The following is a 19,635-nucleotide window of genomic DNA, read 5'->3' as shown; positions in this document are numbered from 1 at the left end:
TCTTGGGCTAACGTGTTAACGGTCAAAGGCTCGCCTACCCGAAGTCCCGGGACTCGCGGTGACCACAGAATGGGGCAGGTCTTTGCACCAGTCGAGCTTTCACTTAGCGGTTAGCATTACAGGGTCTAGCAGGGGGTCCCAGTGTAAAGAGGGACCCCGCAGAGCACCCCATGCCGTGAGCGAGCCTTTCCAGTCTCTCGCAAGGGCTCTGGCGGCGTTACTGTCGGAGAAGGAAGCTGAGCTTTCAGACTCGACCACCTGCCTCAGTGGTCCTGCCATCCTATTTATACCGCTGACAATAAATGACCGCTGGCATGCCCGGGAACAGGCCAAGGGAGGCGGGGAGTGCTCTCGATGCTGGGAGGGAGAAACACAAACAAATTGGGAGCTAATAGACTGTGGTGAATTGACCTTTCTTCCTCATGTCACCTTATGTGACCCCAATAGCATATCCCATGAAAAGACAGGACTGAACCTGCTGATGAAGTGCGATTTGGTGGCTTCACGGCAAGAATGAGAAAAAAGGTTTTGGACATGTATGATGAGAAACAAACACAGGCTGACCTTCTGGCTGAGATAAAAGCCTCAAGAAAGTCTGGCCTACATCGCTGATTTGTTGATTTCTTGTCCGTTCTGTGCCATACATGGCACGGTAAAAATTGGTTAGAGATAAGCCAAGCAACCAAAGGATCCGTGGTGTGAGAGTTTAAGAGGAGTGCACCCTCTAGCAAGCATGCCTGTCACACAGCCTGGATGAGCCTCACAAACAGGTGCTCCGAGTGTGAGGGGAAGGCTATGCCAAGTGCAAAGGAGACAAATATTTGGATCTGCTGGAGGGGTATGTTACTAATGGCTTAAACTTGGGCAATGCCGGGTTGACTACGTTCTGTTTTGATAGTGACTTGGCACCCCGCCTAATGCCATAAAAATCTAGTGCCCAACGCCCCCCCCCCTTCCTACCCACCCCCTTCTAGAATGATCTAATGAAACTGAAGTGCGCAACGAGGGTTGGGGAAATTCATTTGGTCTGTGATAAGTTTGTTTGTAATCCCCTTCTGGTGGGCGAAAAGACCATCGACGGCACTCTAATTGAAAAGGACCAAAGGTGATGACTTGTGAGTGAAGGACAGAGAGAACAAGCATGTTTATTAAAGTGCCACAATGGCAAATACTTTAGGCAGACATGGGTCAATATGCAAAGTGTACGATAAGAATGAAGTTTGTAATTAACATGCTTAAACTTGCTCGGTAGTGGGCTTTCTTCACATAAGAACATGGTTTAATAAACGTCCGTGTTAGGAATTGGGCTGACCACAGATCTACTGTCTCTTCATGTAATCCCAGACAGTTGAATCGCTTGACCTTGTTTCCATGTCAGAAGTATGGATTTTTGGCTGCAACTTTTCCATGAAGACCACTTCTGGTCAGACTTCTCTGGACAGTAGATGGGTGTACCTGGGTCCCACTAGTTTATGCCAGCTCTCAGCTGATGGCACTGCTCAAGGGAAATATGCTTGATGTGTTTTTTATCTGCTGCATTAAGTTTCCTTGGCTGACCACTGCGTCTACCATCCTCAATGTTGCCCGTTTCTTTGTGCTTCTTCAAAAGAGCTTGAACAGCACATCTTGAAACCCCAGTCTGCTTTGAAATCTTTGTCTGGGAGAGCCCTTGCTAATGCAGTATAACTACCTTGTGTCTTGTTTCTGTGCTTAGTCTTGCCATGGTGTATGACCTGTGACATGAAACTGTCTTCCACAACCTCACCTTGGTAGCAGAGTTTGGCTGTTCCTGACCCAGTTTTAAGCCTCCTACACAGCTGTTTATGTTTCAGTTAATCACTGTTTCAACCTACATGTGAAATTAATGATCATTACCACCTGTTTGGTATAATTGGTTGATCATACACCTGACTATAATCCTACAAATTCCCTGACATTGTGCCTATGTGTACCTATAAGAATTGATGCTGGTTGGAAGGCAAAGGGTAGTAACACCAAATATTGATTTGATTTAGATTTTTCTTTTGTTTGCTCACTTTGTAAATTGAGACAAATAAAATTGTTTATTTTTATGTTTGAAAGGATTCTTAGTCTACAGCATTTTTCAGACCTGCCTAAAACATTTGCACAGTACAGTGCATTAAGACATTGGAATTTTTCTAAAAGATTTTAATTCTCCCATTTTTGTTCAGACAAGTTGTCAAGTTGTCAAGTTGTCAATATATATATATAAATGACATGGCAAAAAATAATGAGATGGCTATTTGAACACTGTCACACCCATTAAATCAATGAGGGTAAATAGTTTCAAATGTATCTATTGAAATCTAAATCACTGACATCATAGCTTTAATCATTCCATTGCATAAGGAAGCTTTGACATGACATTTAGTTAACTTTGCGTTTTTTCCCCCATTTTAACATGTATTGCCGTCATACAAACCAGTATTGCCCGCTGCTCCTAGGTTTAACATGCAATAGATGAACCAACAATCAAAACAACAAATAAAATATAGCAACCAGGTTTTCCCTGACAGGAAAGGAGCGTGATGGTTTTATTGTTTGTAATTTGAAAAGGTGAAGGATCGTTTAGAGATGTTCACTTAGTACCACACAAGTGTTAATTCATCTCCCATTCACCTATGGCTTAGCAATGGCAAAAATCTGAACGCCCTTCTCCTCCCTTCCCCCAAACAGAGCAGTCCTGCAATATCACTGCAGCCGTTCGTTTTGGGGCACCACAAGCACCTGCGAGTAGGCTGGGAGAGCAGCAGACATGCTGTAATGAGGTGACTCTTCAAAACAGATTTCATTTCCCAGTGCAGGTCAAAGTCAATCTAAAAGAGTAGTTCAGCATTTTGGCATCCAGTCAGTTTTATTTTGGCGTTTTTCAGACATTTTTTTAAAAAGGACATTCATTCACCAATGCTGTTGTTTTGCTCTGAAAACAATTTGATGGAAGAAGTCATAACTGCGGACGTATATTTCCTAGAATTTCTAGTGCAGTAAAGAAGTTTAGCAAAACACAGTCAAAGTCAAGGCAAAGTCAAGTCTGTCAGTCCTTCTGTACGAGACATGCTGTACGAGGAATGAAATGGCAGTTTCTCCAGGACATGGTGCCATGTTGACATGAACAGTGAAGGACAGCACAGCCCGAGTACGCTGGGATGCAGAGAACAGTCCAACAGGAGGATGAATACAATAAATACACTATAAATTGTACACAACACTCTGCTGTAATATAACTTCCACTTTCTGTTTATAGCCGTATTCACATTTCACCAGTTGTAGAATTTATTGGATTAACTGATCAGATCACAAAGGTTTATTTTCATATTAGCATTTTTGTTTATCACCAGTTGATTTTCTCGTCATTTGCAACTAAGAGCAAATCATTTACTCAGTTTAGTTTTAACTCATTTGTGATGATCAAATTGTTTAACCCTTTACCTGTCAAGTTATCCTTAATTTCATAACTGCTTAACTGGTTGTTGATTTGTCAACTGATTTATCAACTGATCGGTTGATTACTAACTGGCCCTGCAGTTTCCTAGTCTAATACCTAATGTGAGAAGATTGTGTACAGATTTAAATAAAAAGCACAGTGAGGTCTTAAACTAAGAAGCATCACCACGTAATTTTGGATAAACTATTGGGTATATTGTCCCCTATAGTAAAATAACAACAAAGTGGTTTTTATACAATATCAACATTTTCAAAGTGCTTTTTGAATCACAGGCATATCATTAACATTTCCAGAGTGGATGTGAATAATTCCTATAAAAACCAGTCAAAGTAATGGTATTTTTTTTTAAAGGTGAAGGGGACACAAAGTCACCAAATTACACACAGTACTCACTTCAATACGCATGGTCACGAAGCCACTTTGCAATGCCCCAGCTGAAGACCCCTAATTAGCAAGCTGAGGGCAAAATCAGCTTGTAAATTTGATAAGACACGGCTAGGGAAGAGACTTAAAGGAAGATGTTAAAAACCATGCTGATAAATGCCACTCAGGGAGTCGCATGTCATGACACCCACATAGGTGTTCAGACTTGTTAATATTCTTTGAACATTTTTGAGGATCTTGTCCCTTGGAACTCCAAAACGTTTGCAATCAATCACTTATCCATATTGCACTGCTGCTTCTGCATGGACCCCTGCATTAAAGGCTACTGTCTCTTACATGTGCCACACATCAGGCTAAGTGCATTCAGTCTTTCAAAGCCTCATTAACCTGATGGACATTCATTTATTTTCACAAGATTCACCACAGCACCAAATGACATAAACCCTGATAAACGTTCTTTGAACAGGTGGATGTCTGTGGGATGCTCCTGGTTGGAGAGCACAGCACTGGTCAGAACTGGAATTAGATTTGCTCTTATTTTTACCAGGTCAACATCAGCCACTGCAGTTGGAGCTGGTGCTCAGGACTGTCAAGTGGCCAAGGGCTCTCATGCCAAATGCCTGCCATGATATCCATAACCAACAAGGCTTCTCGCCAAAATCAATCTGATAAATCACAGTGCGATATGATAATTACGATACGATTCCTTTATGATAAGCATCACAGCAGGAAACAAAGCCTGAAGAGTGCATTGTAGTTTGAATTTGTGTGATCTGACATTATCATGGCAAGTCAAATCTTTTTTTTTTTTTTAAGGTGTCTGATATACCAGAGCAGTACAGCAGAACCACTCTAAACTCTCCACAAGGCTAAGAAACTCAGTACAAAAATTCATACATGCCAAGATTCCATAAACTGTACATCAGAACTAACAACACTACCAGTAAGTGGTAGACATTAGCTATTTTGTGTACCTCTTAAGAAAGCAGTAAGCTAAACATTACTAAGTAGATCACTTAAGGCCTTAATGTCCTTCAGACCAGTGACCCAGTGGACTGGATATTACTGCTCATTTTTTTAAAAAGGATATTACACAAACATGACAATGTGATGCCAGATGTGTGAGAATAAAATTCCGTTCCCCATCTGTGTGTTGCTGCAGTGCATGAGTGTTGCCGTTCCTGTTGTAGAGTGTAAATGACGTAAGCCTTCCTTCTCACTATTAACCAACACAAACCCCTTTCTGGTAAGCGGGGAAGGAAATTCTACTTAGTTGGGATGCATTGTAAGGTTTGTTGACAGGAACTAATACATAATTAGGTAATGATTGTAGCAATTGCTACTTAACAATAATAATAATAATAATAATAATAATAATTATTATTATTATTATTATTATTATTATTATTATTATTATTAATATTATTATTACCACTAAAATACTGTTTTGTTTTGTTTTGTTTTTTAACCAGGAGCAAAGTTCTTGGCAGAAATATCCCAATGACTATTCCAGGACCGTACTTGTTAAGGAACTTCCCAGTCATTCAACACTATAAAGGCAATATCCAGACAAAGTTCAATGGCAAATCTCACTTCTGATCTCAGGCTTCCTGACTTCTGACTTGGGTTCTCGTATGAGCTGAAGCAACGGTACCGCGGGGAAAGATTATGACATAAACATTACTCAATTCGGTGCAATATTTAGTGTTATCGACTAAGATGGTTAAGTCATGATCCTTATCAGCGTGAAAAATATAGCCAGCTTCAGCCTTCGTGGTACACATGAATAGGACCTTTCAATCTGTGAGAAATGTTTTTTTCCCCTATTCAGTCCATTTTCAGAACAGTCCCAAATGGGCATCTAGTGGTATATGATTTATGAAGCAGTACCCTTAACATCATTCTGAATATATGGTACCTCTGTTTGTTACCATTTGCAAACATAATAAAAATGCTAAATGACATCCTTAAACCTGCTTTATAATGTATATATACACGCTCTTATAATGTACATGTACTCTCTTACAATCTACCCTTTCAGAAGCATCACATGTGCTATTTAGATTTGGATTAGTTTACATTTGCATTTGGAACACGTATTCAAGTTGACAGAAAACTAAGGAAAGGTTACTAGGGAGCTCTGTGAATAATATCAGTATATTCCCATGTTTTTTGTCATTTGGCACTTACTAACATAACAGTAACAGCTGTCATGAGGAAAGAGGCATTGTAGTGTGACATAACTAAAGAACCTTGATGTGGCGTCTGGGATGTCCCATGACATCCCCGGGCAAAAGTCTAGCATGTCAGAATTGTTGTGTATTTCCCTTCCTACTCTGACAAGTCCTACGATGTGTTCCAATGACTGACATGATCTTGACCCTCCTCCCCCTAGAAACACGCAAACATGCGAATGATTATCACTATTTAGTATTATGTCAAATATGTAGTGCTGTCAGGTTTGTGTAGTGTTGTCACCTTCCCTTGTTTCTCCTCACCTGGGACTTTCCAACATAACACCAGCAACGGCAAGCTATGATTTCCTTTCATTTTTTTCCAACTTCTTCCACTTTTCACTGGACCAATATTGATGATCAGAAACAGGATTCGCTACAAGTAAAGATCTGCCGATACACATCTCCCGCAAGGGACTGAGCGGAGCAGCTGTTTGGGTTCCTGAGGCCAGTCACTTCCTTCTGCATCTCACAACGGAGAGATTTTATCCTTGAGCAGTTAAAAAAAAGAAACGCTGTCCTTCGAGCTCTTTCTAATGGGGGCTTATTGATACAATCAGGGCTGTGCTATTCTTGGTCCGCTCTGTGCCCACTGCTGGGGTCTTAATCCGGATCAAGCGTCGTGCATCTGGCAAGTGTAGGCCTGTTTGAGGAAATAAGCTTTTTTGTCATTATTATTCCTTTATGCCGTCGCCTTCGGAATTCATCAGCAATGCAGTAGGCTGATTTCTCTGGTGACTTACCCACCCTGCTGATTTATTGTCTGTGAGATATATGCAGTGTTTATAAGTGTGGGATGTTGGACGGTCCATTGATCAGAGGGAGGGGTAAATTGGCCCGTTTGCAAACTTCTGCAAACAAAAGCCGACTAGCAACTTTCTCCACGAGCTTTATGTTGTAGATGAATGCCTGCTAACAAGGGCAGAGGCAAAGCCAGAATACAGATTCTGCAAACATTTATTACAACATGTATTTTAAGAGTGATTAATCAAACTGAAGGATATTACCATCAAATATCTTTAATAAATGGAAACCTCTGCCCCAGATATATCATTTGGATAATTCAATCATACCAGGTGGCCAGAAAACCACGACAGGTGAGAAATATCATGTTGGAAACAGAGCCAGGCTATGTGATAAACCTACAATGAGCAGTGTGAATACTGCCCAAAATGTCCTGACAAAGGAACTGACAAGACATGTGTACCCAACTTAAATAATGCAAAGTAATTACAAATTCAAAGTACTTTTTTTGGAGGGCACATAAGGAAAAGATTCATTGTTAAAGTAATATAATGTAAGCATAAGCCGTAAATGAGCAGGAAACTGCTCTGAGTCACTTTCAAGCAAAACTCAAATGAGAACTAGAGTTGTCCAACCAGCAGCATGTGGTTTGCAGACAGGGAAAAGCCTGACAAATTGTTTTGGAGAGAAATGTATGTAACATGGATGTTCTCTCGGCAGCTGTGGGAATGAGTTTTAATCGAAAGTGTCTTTCATAAACATCACGGATATGAATTCCAAAAGAAAAGCACCTGATAGCCAATAGTTGTTTCTACCCTTTCAGTTGCTCTCCGTTGTTGACTTTTCTTCTTCCTGTGTCCTTCTAACAGTAATTTCAGACCAAAGTGGTGACGTAAATGATCACAAAGTTAATGATCGTTACTAAAAGGAAAAGTGACAATATTCATACAGGCACATAAAATCCTGTCTAGTGTCCCAGGACCCTAACTGCTGATATTCACTACAATTGGCTATCTTTACCTGTAAATCAAATGTGAATCTGGATTAACTAAGCAAGCAACAGTAATAAAGATGGACCTAAACCTAACTGATAAATACAGTCAACAGTCACACCAGCAAAAAAATGAAGAAATAATTAATTTGCAGTACAATAATTTAACGAATCCATAAATACAAATATATGTTTAGTCATTTTGACACCAACATGCTGTTAAAAGCACCACAACTTTTTTAATGTCTCAACTTTTTGTCCCCACAGATAATTATTACGTGTCCAAACAGTACAGGTCACACAGTGAAAAAGTTTTAATGTCAAGAGAATGTTGAGTGGTGACAGTGGTGTTTAAATGGACCTAGAAAGAACGGTTTTCACTCTGTGTTTGGCACAACCCCCTGGGCACCCTGAACCTGACTTGCTAACTGGTGTTGGATTCTGGCCAAGAGATCAAATGAGCTCCTCGCTCTCCATTCTGCTAAAGAAAAGGGCCAGACGAGTGTGAGATGGACTGGCCAAGCCACTACAGCTCAACAACAACCAATTCCCATGGCTGACGGTTGGGAGAAAACGTTGGAGAAGCCCTTTGAAGTGAACTCGATCTCTGCAGGAATACCTCCTCCTACTAAGTCATAATAATAAACGCAGTCCTATTTACCCAGGGGAACACTCCAAATTCTCTTCAAAAGAACAAGGTCACTGATGAACTTTGTCTCGCCCCCAGCCTCATATGGGTGCTCTGACAGGCCAACCTTCTAACCAACAACTCCGCCCCCGTCTTCACTCATTATCCTTTACACGTATGCAGCTCTGCTCCCCCAGCTCTCTGTGAAGTCTCCCGTGTTCCACTCCGAGTTACTGAGCCGTGATTCCTCTGCCTGTCCTCTTGTCTTTGCAAGCCTGTGACTGGGTTTGCCGATCCCGGGTCTTTGTCTAGCCTGTGGAAGCCCAGTCGCCGTAGTTTGATCTCTGCCTGGTTGATGCCGGTTTTTTGGATTGCCCTTCAGATTTGTCCGCCTGCTCTGTCAATAAAAGTCCATTCTGCTCGAGCACCTGCACCTAGTGTTTCCATTCTGTAACAAATAGGCAGCAATTATTTACCAAATGCTCTGTGCAGCTGCTGCTCAGTCTTGTGCAGCAGGCTGGGGGCATTCAGGCCCATTCATTTACAATGAGCCATAGATTTTCAGTACGTATAGTTTTGGTCTTACTTAAATGGCCTGTATCAAATCATTCCATGGTATTTAAATAACATCAGCGCCCTGACTTATCTATTCTAAAATATGAAACATTAGAATTGAAAATGAATTTGAAAATATAGCTAGTTTTAGAATGTTGAAATACTTTAATAATATAATTTAATAATTTCCAAATGAGCAGCACAATTCCACCATGCTCCACACCAGTACACAACTCCACCGTGCTCCACACCAGTACACATCTCCACACCAGTACACAACTCCACCACACTCCATACCAATGCACAACTCCACCACACTCCATACCAATGCACAACTGCACCACACTCCATACTAGTGCACAACTGCACCACACTCCATACCAGTGCTCCACAGTTCTGGCTGTGTCTGGCTCCACTTGTGTTAGAGAATATCCAGGTGGCCCAGGCTTAGTCAGAATTTTTGTTTCTTTATTGTAGACTCATGAACACAGAAGTTATCGAGTGTGTCAGGACTGGCCACCCTCCTAGCATCCCTGTTTCCGTGGTTTCCCTGTCTCCATGGTTTCCTTGTCTCATGTTGTCGTTTCATTTTCTCCATTCCCGTTCCAGTCCTTGTTTTGCATTTCACTGTTCTCATGAGTTGCTCCTATGTCTTTTTAACTCTTATTAGCTCATGTATGTAAACCCTGCCATTTTGCCTGTGTTTTTGCTGGTCATTGTAACTCTAGCTTGCGTTTGTTAATCCTAACCTCAGTGCATGTAATACTCTCCACTGTGAGTAATTCCTAGTTTTCATTTCTTGTAGCCTGTTTCTTTTATCCTGCATCCAATTTGTCTTCGTGTACTTTTGTTTAGTTTAACATGAATTCTCAGGTCTTTCCGTGTTGGTAAACTGGCCCTGGACTGTTCTAATGACTCTGATTCTGGATTTGCCCTTAATAAATCTCGCTCTTCCAGCATGTGTATTCGCCTTGCCATCGCTCCACGTTAAAGAGCACGTGAGTAACCTACAGATCAGCGGTCGCCCTAGGGCTTTCCAAAACATCTGACGTTTGCAGTGATCTTCGTATACGTTGTGGGAAAGTAACAACTGGGTTGTTTTTCTTCTCATTAACTTGATTTTTGCAAACTATTTAGCAAATTGCAGACAGATGGGCTCCTTTGGAAATGTTCTTCTTGGCCATTTTCAGTCTTTTCTTCTGAGATTCTCTGAATTCTCCTCGATTGGCTGATGTTGCATTCGAAGGGAATTCTGGAGCAAACACCAAGGTGACTAAGTCAGATCCAAAACTGAATTGACTGGAACAACTGGGCCTACTCACACTGTTTACTAGATCACCATTACCACAACATAGAGCATGTGGTCAAAAACTTACAGTAGTATTTTAGGTTAGATATATCTTTAAAAGCTTTTTATGAATAATCTTTTGTGTATGGACAAAAAAGCATACATTGCCTACTCCAGATGAGACATAACGAGTCCAATTTCTAATTATAAGTTGTTAAAAATATGCAAACCAAGTAAGAGACTGGAGACCAAGTTCCTGTGAGCACGTCATGTGCAGGCCCACAGAACTTAGAAAAACACTCCCCCCCAAAACTATGTGAGACAGTTCAGCTAGCAGAATGGACAGATCTAGGCCGAAACTAGCATTTCTAATGACACACTGACATTGGCGAAAAGAAGCAAAGGCACCCACACATTACATCTGTCTGTCTGAACTTTTGCTTCTGGCTGTTTGAGGATGAGGCTTTGAACACTGCTATATTTAAAAGACTCTGGGGAACTGCTGCCCTGTCATTCTCTCACCTCCTCCCCTTCCCTGAGTAGAGAGAAAGGTGCAAAATAGTTAAATGGTTAAAAGTTTAAGGGGAGGTGGATCCCAGCATCTTTATGGAAGCAAAATTGTGCAATTTGAACCCCCCCACCCCACCCCGGATAAATGTGTAGTTATGATTTAATGCCAGCTAAATGTCTTCATCTGCATATAAATATTCCTTAACAAAGCCATGACAAGCAAATCTGCCTGATTGTATGCAGAGACCTCGGCAACCTCAGATGGCATTATGGTGATTGCCTAGCCATGCCAGTAAAGCTTATTATTTCAATCTGTGTGAAATTAGACAATACGAAGAATGTGAGTGGTGTGAGAGAACAAAGTCACGAAGAAGAGATGACATGAGCAGGCACATGAAATAGAGTTTAAACGGCTCGGGGAACCAGGACCGATCCAAAGTCTCAGGCTCACCTGTGCAGCGAGCTGGCTGTCACTCAGCTTCAGAGATGCAGGACAACGGGGACTGGTGGAGTGCGGCTCCACTGCACAGCCCGGCTACCTCTGCCATGAGCAGCGGGAGGCCAATTATACCGCGGAGCTCACGACAAAAATGACAGGAGGCGCTACTCCGCCCCTCTTCCTGTGAGCCAGTGCTGAGAATTATTACACACAGACGGCTGGAAGCCATTATTAGGCTCTACCGTTCTTAAGAAATACAGACTGGATGGGCAAAAACGACACCCCAGATGCTACTGATTACGGTGAAGTTGATGGGCCTGTTGATGAGACTGCTCGTAGCAAAGAATCGCACCCGAGAACACCCCCCATGTTTACAGTGGGCCTGTTGTTTTTACACAGAGCACATACAGCAGGCTATGCTGGCAGACAGGTGGAGAATACAAAACAACCCTATGGATTGCCGTAGGTAGCATCTTCCCCATCTACATCTTTTTAAAAAAATGTTTTTCCCCCCATTTCTCCACTGTCCTTGAGGGTCAACAAAGGCTTGTGATGAAACACGGGCCAAGCAGGGAAATTAATGGGGTCTTTGCATCAGTGCTGTAATGGCCTCCGCCAAGCAAGTGAACACAGCCCCTGGCAGCTGCCAGCACTCTCCCGAGGTCAGGTTCAGCACCTTCGTTCTGTCTGAGACGTGAGATACAGTAAAAAAAAAAATAAGACTGCTGGTGTGGGCGCGGGCTGCCAGAATCACAGAAGCACAAGCATGCTCAAAAATAGCTGCTTAGCCCAGAAGAACGCGGAGAAGTTACAAGAAGATTGTAAGAAGCAAAAGGATGCGATGCTTTTTAGAACGTGGATAAATACAAAGATATTGGAATGGAAATCTGCACTACAATCTTATTGTCATAATAACAGTTTAATGTTCATCCACTTTAAACCCAGTCTGATCCTGCAATACAGCTATACACTTCTTGTATAGCTCACTTTACAATAAACCAGACAGCCTGCTGTGATACGGTGTTCTGTTAAGGTCTTTTTCCAGCACCATAGATTCAATACTTCCAGTGTATTCGGTGAAAGAGAATCCAAAAAGCCAGAGGAATAATATTTTCCCACCAAAATATCAGACCCCAATTTCTTCAGATAATCCAGTATGGTATGATGTGCGCTATCTAAGATATGGGATATGCCTGCAATTAATACATCATATCCCACCTTCAGCTGTACAGGATGCATCTAAAGATCACACCAATGCTGAATACATAGGTATTAGCCAAATGATCAGACAAGCTTATAACTTATTAGATATGTGTCATCATGACATACCTATCACTAAGAAACCTTAGTCACCCCGATGTTAGTTTGCTCCACATTTTACATTTATGGCATTTTATCCAAAGCAATACAATAATTACTGAATACATCTTGAGTAATTGAGTGTTAAGGGTCTTGCTCAGGGGCCCAACAGTGGCAACTTGGCAGTGGTGGGACTTGAACTGGCAACCTTCTGATTACTAGTCCACTACCTGAACCACTGCCCCACTGTTATACTATTTTACTAGTCTTGGCTTTTACTTTATTATTTAATTAAGCTAAAGTCAATTTCGTTGGGTTCAGACTTATTTCCGAATGCACCGTTATTCTAGTGCCCTGAATAAAAAAAGCAGCACAATAATAATCCAAGCTGGGACAAATCGATAAACTGCGGCCAGTGCGAGGGACCTACCAGGATCTCGCTAGGAAACCTTGATTGCACATCGATACCTCACAGAAAAATGAGTCAGGCAGCCACCTTTGTAGCCCGTCTGTCAGTAGAAGGAGGGCATCGCTTTTGAGCTGAAGATTAAGAGCTGGCTAGCCGAGCTCACGGACAGGCCTGTTGGGGAAACATCTGGAGAATGCACACTTGTCATGTTTGGCCCAGTCTCAGATCCACAAACCAGTTAACCAGTAAGACACCATTGGTTCTGATGAATATGAGAAGAAATGAGTCACTGAAAACCGATTTTGCCTTTTGCACTTTGTTTTATAAAGACATCTGTTATGTCCTTTATGATTTTGAAGCTACAAAAACCTTTGTTCAATGTTTACAATAAATGTTCACTGGAGTGAATGCAGTGTGTGATTCAACAAATATTCACCAATATTCAACCTCATTATCCTAAAGCGGTTGTTAGTTCACAGTTCTCATGCTATGTTGGGTTCATGTGTATGAAGACATAAATTGTAAATGTAGGCCTAGGTTCAGTCAGGGTTTAGCACCTGCGAGACCTCACAGTTCACGTGCAATATAAAAGACGTAATAACTCACTGAGCCACGTGACCTCCCTGAGGTCCTATTACCAAAGAACCTACCATCCACAGACATAGCGATGAACAAATGACTTTGCATTGTCTACATGTGTAATGGCCCCACAGATTTCTGTCAGATGGCACACACACTGCTAAGGTATCTTACGCTGAGTATGTCAAACTCTTTCAGTTATCTTTCAGGCATTTGTGTGCGTGTTATGTGAGCGGAGCTCTTAGGTGTTTGGGAACATTCCTGTACATGTGGCTGATACCACAGAATGGTAAATGATCTTGCCATGGTTCTGTGTGGAGTTCTAGGTCCACATGTCACTCCACGTCTCTTCAGTGTCAGAGAATCCATCTACTTCAATCTTTTCTTACACGGACACCTACGGACGTGACTATATCATGTTGCCAATTGCTACTGACAACTCAGTAATGAACAAACAAGCAAACAAATAAATAAAAAGCTTTTTATGAGTTATGTCTGTTTCTAAACAGTTTACCGATACTTGCCTTAAGATGGGGAACGTGTAAACCTGAGGCTTATCAAGGCGATTTCATGGTTTCGTCATTTTGTCACGTTTGAGTGACGCTGCGAAATGCAACACTGAACAGAAATACAAGCAACAATCAGCCCTAGCTGGTAGAGTTGTCCTCGCTTTTGAAATAACATGTCTCTGTCAGAAATATCATTTATAAAAGTGAGAGCTCTTTCGAAAAACCAAGGCTGTATAGCATATTTAAAACAAATAGGAAGCTTTTAATATTTAACGTGTGCAGACGCGCGCACTCGCACGCGTGTGCACACAAACACACACACACACACACACACACCTTTCCCTCAACAATGAACCACGGTTCATTGATTACCTTATCAGTGCGATGTCAAAAGTGAAAGGTCTGTTTCTATTTGTATGCTCTGAACATAAAAGAGGAAGACGAGGGAGCCACGTGCTCAGAACGCATGAGCCACCTGGAGACGCCCGGCAACAGCATTCTAAAAGACACATTTACAAATAAGCATGTGTGACAGGAACAAAGGCTAATGGATTTCCAGAGACCATTCAGGCTACATTTTTTTTTACCCACCACTCATTCCCTCCATCTGAATTACATTCTGAGTGTGGCTAGTATCTAAACCTACTCACAGTTAAAGCCCTGGGCCAAATCTTTGGGGATGCTGGTTACTGTAGCTACTGCAGTTGAGCTTTTGCATAGTACACAAGCTAAGCAAACATACATCCCAGACCAGTTTAACAAAAACAAACCACATAAAAGGAAGCTTGTAAGTTTCGGATGGTGACAATTTTTGTTGTTGTGTTGTTCCACTAGAATGCTGATTTACAATGAAGCAGCAGCTATGACTGAGGTCAACGCTCAAGATATCGAGGCTAATTTCAAGGTATTCATATCAGTCTCGGATGCATCTTACAGGACCCACAGTGTATATTATACATATCCTCAATTCAAATGTACCAATAGCAAACAGACAAATAAACTTACATTTTGAAATGATATTCAGTACTTCATTTGCAACTGAGGACTGCAAAAGTATGCAGCCCACAGACGTAAACAGACAACCATTTTTCACTGCTGTTATTAATTTAAAAGGCCTACAATGCGACCTTTTTCAGTTCCAGCTTTTTTTTTGAGTACTTTTGCCTTCAATCTTGTCTTCAGTAGGCGAAATGAGTTTTCAGAGTTCAGATCAGCAGGTCCTGGTCAGACATTACATTTATTTATTTATTGGCATTGAAAAACTCTGTTACTGTAACTGTATGTTCAGCGGTATGTCTGTTGCTTCCACCAGCACTCACATTATCAATAAGTGCCGGACAGAGCGCTCCAACCCCCCGTGCTCCACACACACTTTGGTTCATGGTCTGTCCTTTCCCAACACTGCCCTACTTCCATCATTCAGGTATAGATTAGCCCTCGTCATCTGTCCATTAAGTCTTTGTCTCAAACCTTTAATTGAACTTTATGATGCACAGCCCAGTGTTGCAACCACACACACACACACACACACACACACACGCAGCAGATCTTTAAAAAAAAAACAAAAAAAAAAACTCAACAGACCTCTAAAATGTCAGCACTACAAAAAGAAAAAGAAAAAAAGACATGTAGCTACATTCCTTTCAATATGGAAGCATGCAGCCTTTGATAAAAGGTGCACTATAAAACCATTTTCATTTCAAATGCAACCTTCCAGAGACAAAGCGCAAAAACAAGAAACGCTGAGACACCGTCCACTTACTTATTTTGTCAGACATGGGGCACTGTGTCCCTGACAGCCCTAACAGCTTAAAGAAGACATTTATATGACAGATGCTTCCATAGCAGGAGAGGCAAAAAAAGCACACCTATTATCACCTGGTGATTCGCATTATATGAATTAGCTCCTATTTGTACTTGCCACTGGTAACTTCAGAAAAAGAAACACACCTTTAATGGGTGTCTAGGTGCGTAACCACACTGTGTCCACTTATGAGCTAGATTAGTCATGTTAGAAACACGCTTCACCAGGGCTGAAATTAGATAACCTGCCGTTATTAACATTATAAAACCACCTTGTGCAAGGGTTAGACTAAACAAATGAATAATATGTTAAAATAGCAGAAGAGCCGATCTGAGATGCTACAGTGGTATGACACCCCAAAGGAGACTAAGGGCTAGAGGAGACTCAAGACGATCCAGGCTGCAGCAGGTAGCTTCAGACATAACGAGCCCCATTCTGCAATAAATATTTCAGAGCAAGTTTGATGAAGCTCTCAACGGTGAGGCAACGTGAAATGGGCTTTTAAAGCTTCACATGAATCAGAGAATAGTTAATGAGGAGAACATGTAGAGTAGACATATAACGCACATGCAAATACAGGCCAAAAAATATTATAGATTTTATATATATATATATATATATATATATATATATATATATATATATACACACACACACACACACACACACACACACACACAGAGCCTGGTCAAAAAAAATGTCACACACTCTAGGCTTTAGCTTTGATTACGGCATTCGCTGTGGCATCGTTTCCACAAGTGTCTGCAATGTCACAACATTTATTTCTGTCCAGAGTTGCATAAATTTTTCCCCAAGATATTGTATTGATGATGGGAGATTTGGACCACTGCGCAAAATCTTCTCCAGCACATCCCAAAGATTCTCAATGGAGTTCAGGTCTGGACTCTGTGGTGGCCAATCCATGTGTAAAAATGATGTCTCATGCTCCCTGAGCCACTCTTTCACAATTTGAGCCTGATGAATCCTGGCATTGTCATCTTGGAATATGCCTGTGCCATCAAGGAAGAAAAAATCCATTGATGGAATAATCTGAGCATTCAGTATATTCAGGTAGTCAGCTGACCTCATTCTTTGGGCACATAACGTTGCTGAACCTATACCTGACCAACTGCAGCAACCCCAGATCATAGCACTGTCCCCACAGGCTTGTACGGTAGGCACTAGGCATGATGAGGTGCATCACTTCAGCCGCCTCTCTTCTTACCCTGATGAGCCCATCACTCTGGAACAAGGTAAATCTGGACTCATCAGACCACATGACCTTCTTCCATTGCTCCAGAGTCCAATCTTTATGCTCCCTAGCAAAGTTAAGCCATTTTGCCAATTAGTACTTTTTTTTAGATACCTTCTAAAACATGCTAAAAACCTAAAAAGACACGGCATCTCCTAATGTCTGACACATTCAATCATTTCACACAAACCTGCCTCCACCTTAGAAATAAACCAACAGAAAAATAAAGCAAAAAAAACCTAAATAAGAAAAGAAAAACACTCTAAGCAAAAAGAAAGAGCAGTCTTTAAAAAGAATAGCAGAGATAATTCTTTCATTGATGTGGGGGAAAAAAAAACTGCATTACAGAACTGTTAGTACATTTTCACTGAATTCTGGAAAGACCAATCCAACATTCCACCAACTTGAGCAATCATCTACTTCATGGCATGCGCAAGCCCTGTCTGATCGCCGTGGTTAAGGGATCGGCTCTTGGTCAAGCTGCATGTAAACTGCTGTTCATTATTTTGCAGCTGAGTGTTGCAACAGCAAGCACTCGAGCTCTCCTCATGTGTTGCTAGGACACAAAACTTTTCAGGCAGACTGTCGCGGGTCTAGTGTTTGCAGAGTGCTGACACTCTCGCATGCTGCATCACTCTCTACACACCCGGTGCTCTAAAAATACTGGGCACGCATTTGACTGCAAAATCCAACGAGAGAAGGGAACACAGAAGGAGCCTACAGAGGTGCACGGCAAGATAACTGAAGATCAAGATTAACAGGACACCTAAAAAAGAAATTCCCAATTCATACTGTGATGAATTTCGGTTAAAGTCTATCAAACTCTGTTCTTGCCCAGCAGGAAAAATCCTTCCGTATGTTTACCGGCATGAGCCATAAGCCTAGTTTTCAGGCACCGCACTGCCTGCAGGTACGCTAGTGTTGAATTTAGTTGTTTTTGAGTTCAACACACACACAAAAAGCAGCAGCTCTGGTAGTTCCCCTCGAGGCCAGAGAAGAACGATTGTATTTGGGGAAAAGAGCAGAGGGATGGCAATAAACTGCCTTTTCTCCAGGGCTCCCATGTCAAAATGAAGGAAGAAAGGCTAAAATAGAACCTGTGCATGTGAGTCAACAAAGTATATCTCTCTTCAAGGTGGCTGTTTGTTTGTTTATGTTTTCAGACGACGCACCTCTGTGTATATATGATTCACCATACAGAAATATGGTTTTGCAAAATGCAAAATTTTAAGTTTATTCCACTTTGGTGGCGTAAACACAGCAATCATGCAACTTACTGATGACTTGCCATTCATGAAGAGAAAACCAGTGACATCTGAAAATATAAATATTTATACTTCCGTTATGTTACCTTATTTACAAATCATTGAAATGTATAATTTACTTTGCAAGAACGGCAGTATTGTATCTGACGCAGTTTAAGCGTTTTTAAGAACACTTTGAAGCGGATAATATTTAAGGAGCAGTCTGCCGATAAGAACGAGAAGCTCTAATGATGCTTAGTACAGCGTCGGTGCAGTAGGCGCGACTCACTGACTGCGGGGCTGTCGCCTCAGCCACGAAGCTTACGCTACTAGCTTCATAACGTCAATATTATCTGCCTTAAGATTCCTCACCATTTCCATTATAATGGTTGTTTAACTTTGCCTTTCTGCAGGTCAATGGCGTTTCCAAATATATGCGGAAGTCTCGGTTGTAATGCACAGCAAATGAGTGTAAAAACAAGCGAAGGTAACTTTAAACAAGAAGATGAACGTGACCGCGACTCACAGAAACACTTGTGGTCGAAATCCCACGCGATTCCAAGCACGCCGTGTAACCAGGTTAGCATGTTTACACAAACCACAGAAAGTTCAGCTTCTAAAAACTGGCTAGAGAATGGGAAATGTTCAACTAGCTAAACATGCATTAGGTTATAATTCTGGCCACTAATGCAAGGAAAGTCGAACAAGACATTACCTGGAATGACACGATTCCAAACCAAGCAAAGATAGCGAAATCGCAAAGCTATAAGAAGCTAGCCCACAGAGACCGCCACCATAAACTTAATATAGTTAGCAAGTTAGCTAGCGAGCTAATCTAACCTAGCATGCTAACGAGGAGACATCTCATTATCAATCTTCACTCTGTTTAGACGTCATTTAATTCTCTTTAACTGTGTTATTGTCTGTGCCTATTATTGGTAATACGTGCTGGAATATCCCGCAGCCCGCTGTCACATACCGGAGTACTTACCGCTCACTTTGTCAACATCGGAACGCCGTCCGCTTGGTTACTAGGCAGCCGCTGACGGGCAACGGCGCTGTCAACGGAGATGTAAACACCGAGCATTCTGGGAACCTGGAGGACGACGTGCCGTCGGTTCCCGCGGAATAGCGTGTAGCGACACCTACAGGGACCTTCGAAACATACCGGACATTAAAGCCTAGATAATGTATTATCACTTCCATACATATACATGCTCACGCTATAGGTGGTTGTAGGATGATAACAAGGACAGCATTTAAAAAAAATTTAACTCCCGTAGTGTCTCAAAAAATGCAA

General features: G+C 41.6%; 1 protein-coding gene across 2 annotated transcripts in view; it reads right to left on the bottom strand.

The window, feature by feature from the left end:
* Positions 1–19,408, bottom strand: part of enox2 (ecto-NOX disulfide-thiol exchanger 2) — a 154,994-nt gene extending 135,586 nt beyond the window's left edge. The window contains exon 1 of one of the 2 annotated variants that reach the window (XM_035536030.2): positions 19,327–19,408. The gene's annotated coding sequence lies outside the window, so the exon portion shown is untranslated. Of the gene's footprint in view, positions 1–19,050; positions 19,263–19,326 lie in introns of those variants that run through there. The other variant, XM_035536031.2, reaches the window with a different exon arrangement.
* Between the last annotated feature and the right edge of the window lie 227 nt (positions 19,409–19,635).

This window comes from Electrophorus electricus, chromosome 4, assembly GCF_041902795.1.
Source record: "Electrophorus electricus isolate QZ-2024a chromosome 4, ASM4190279v1, whole genome shotgun sequence".
Classification (NCBI taxonomy): Eukaryota; Metazoa; Chordata; class Actinopteri; order Gymnotiformes; family Gymnotidae; genus Electrophorus; species Electrophorus electricus.
This window is presented reverse-complemented; position numbering and strand designations above follow the sequence as displayed.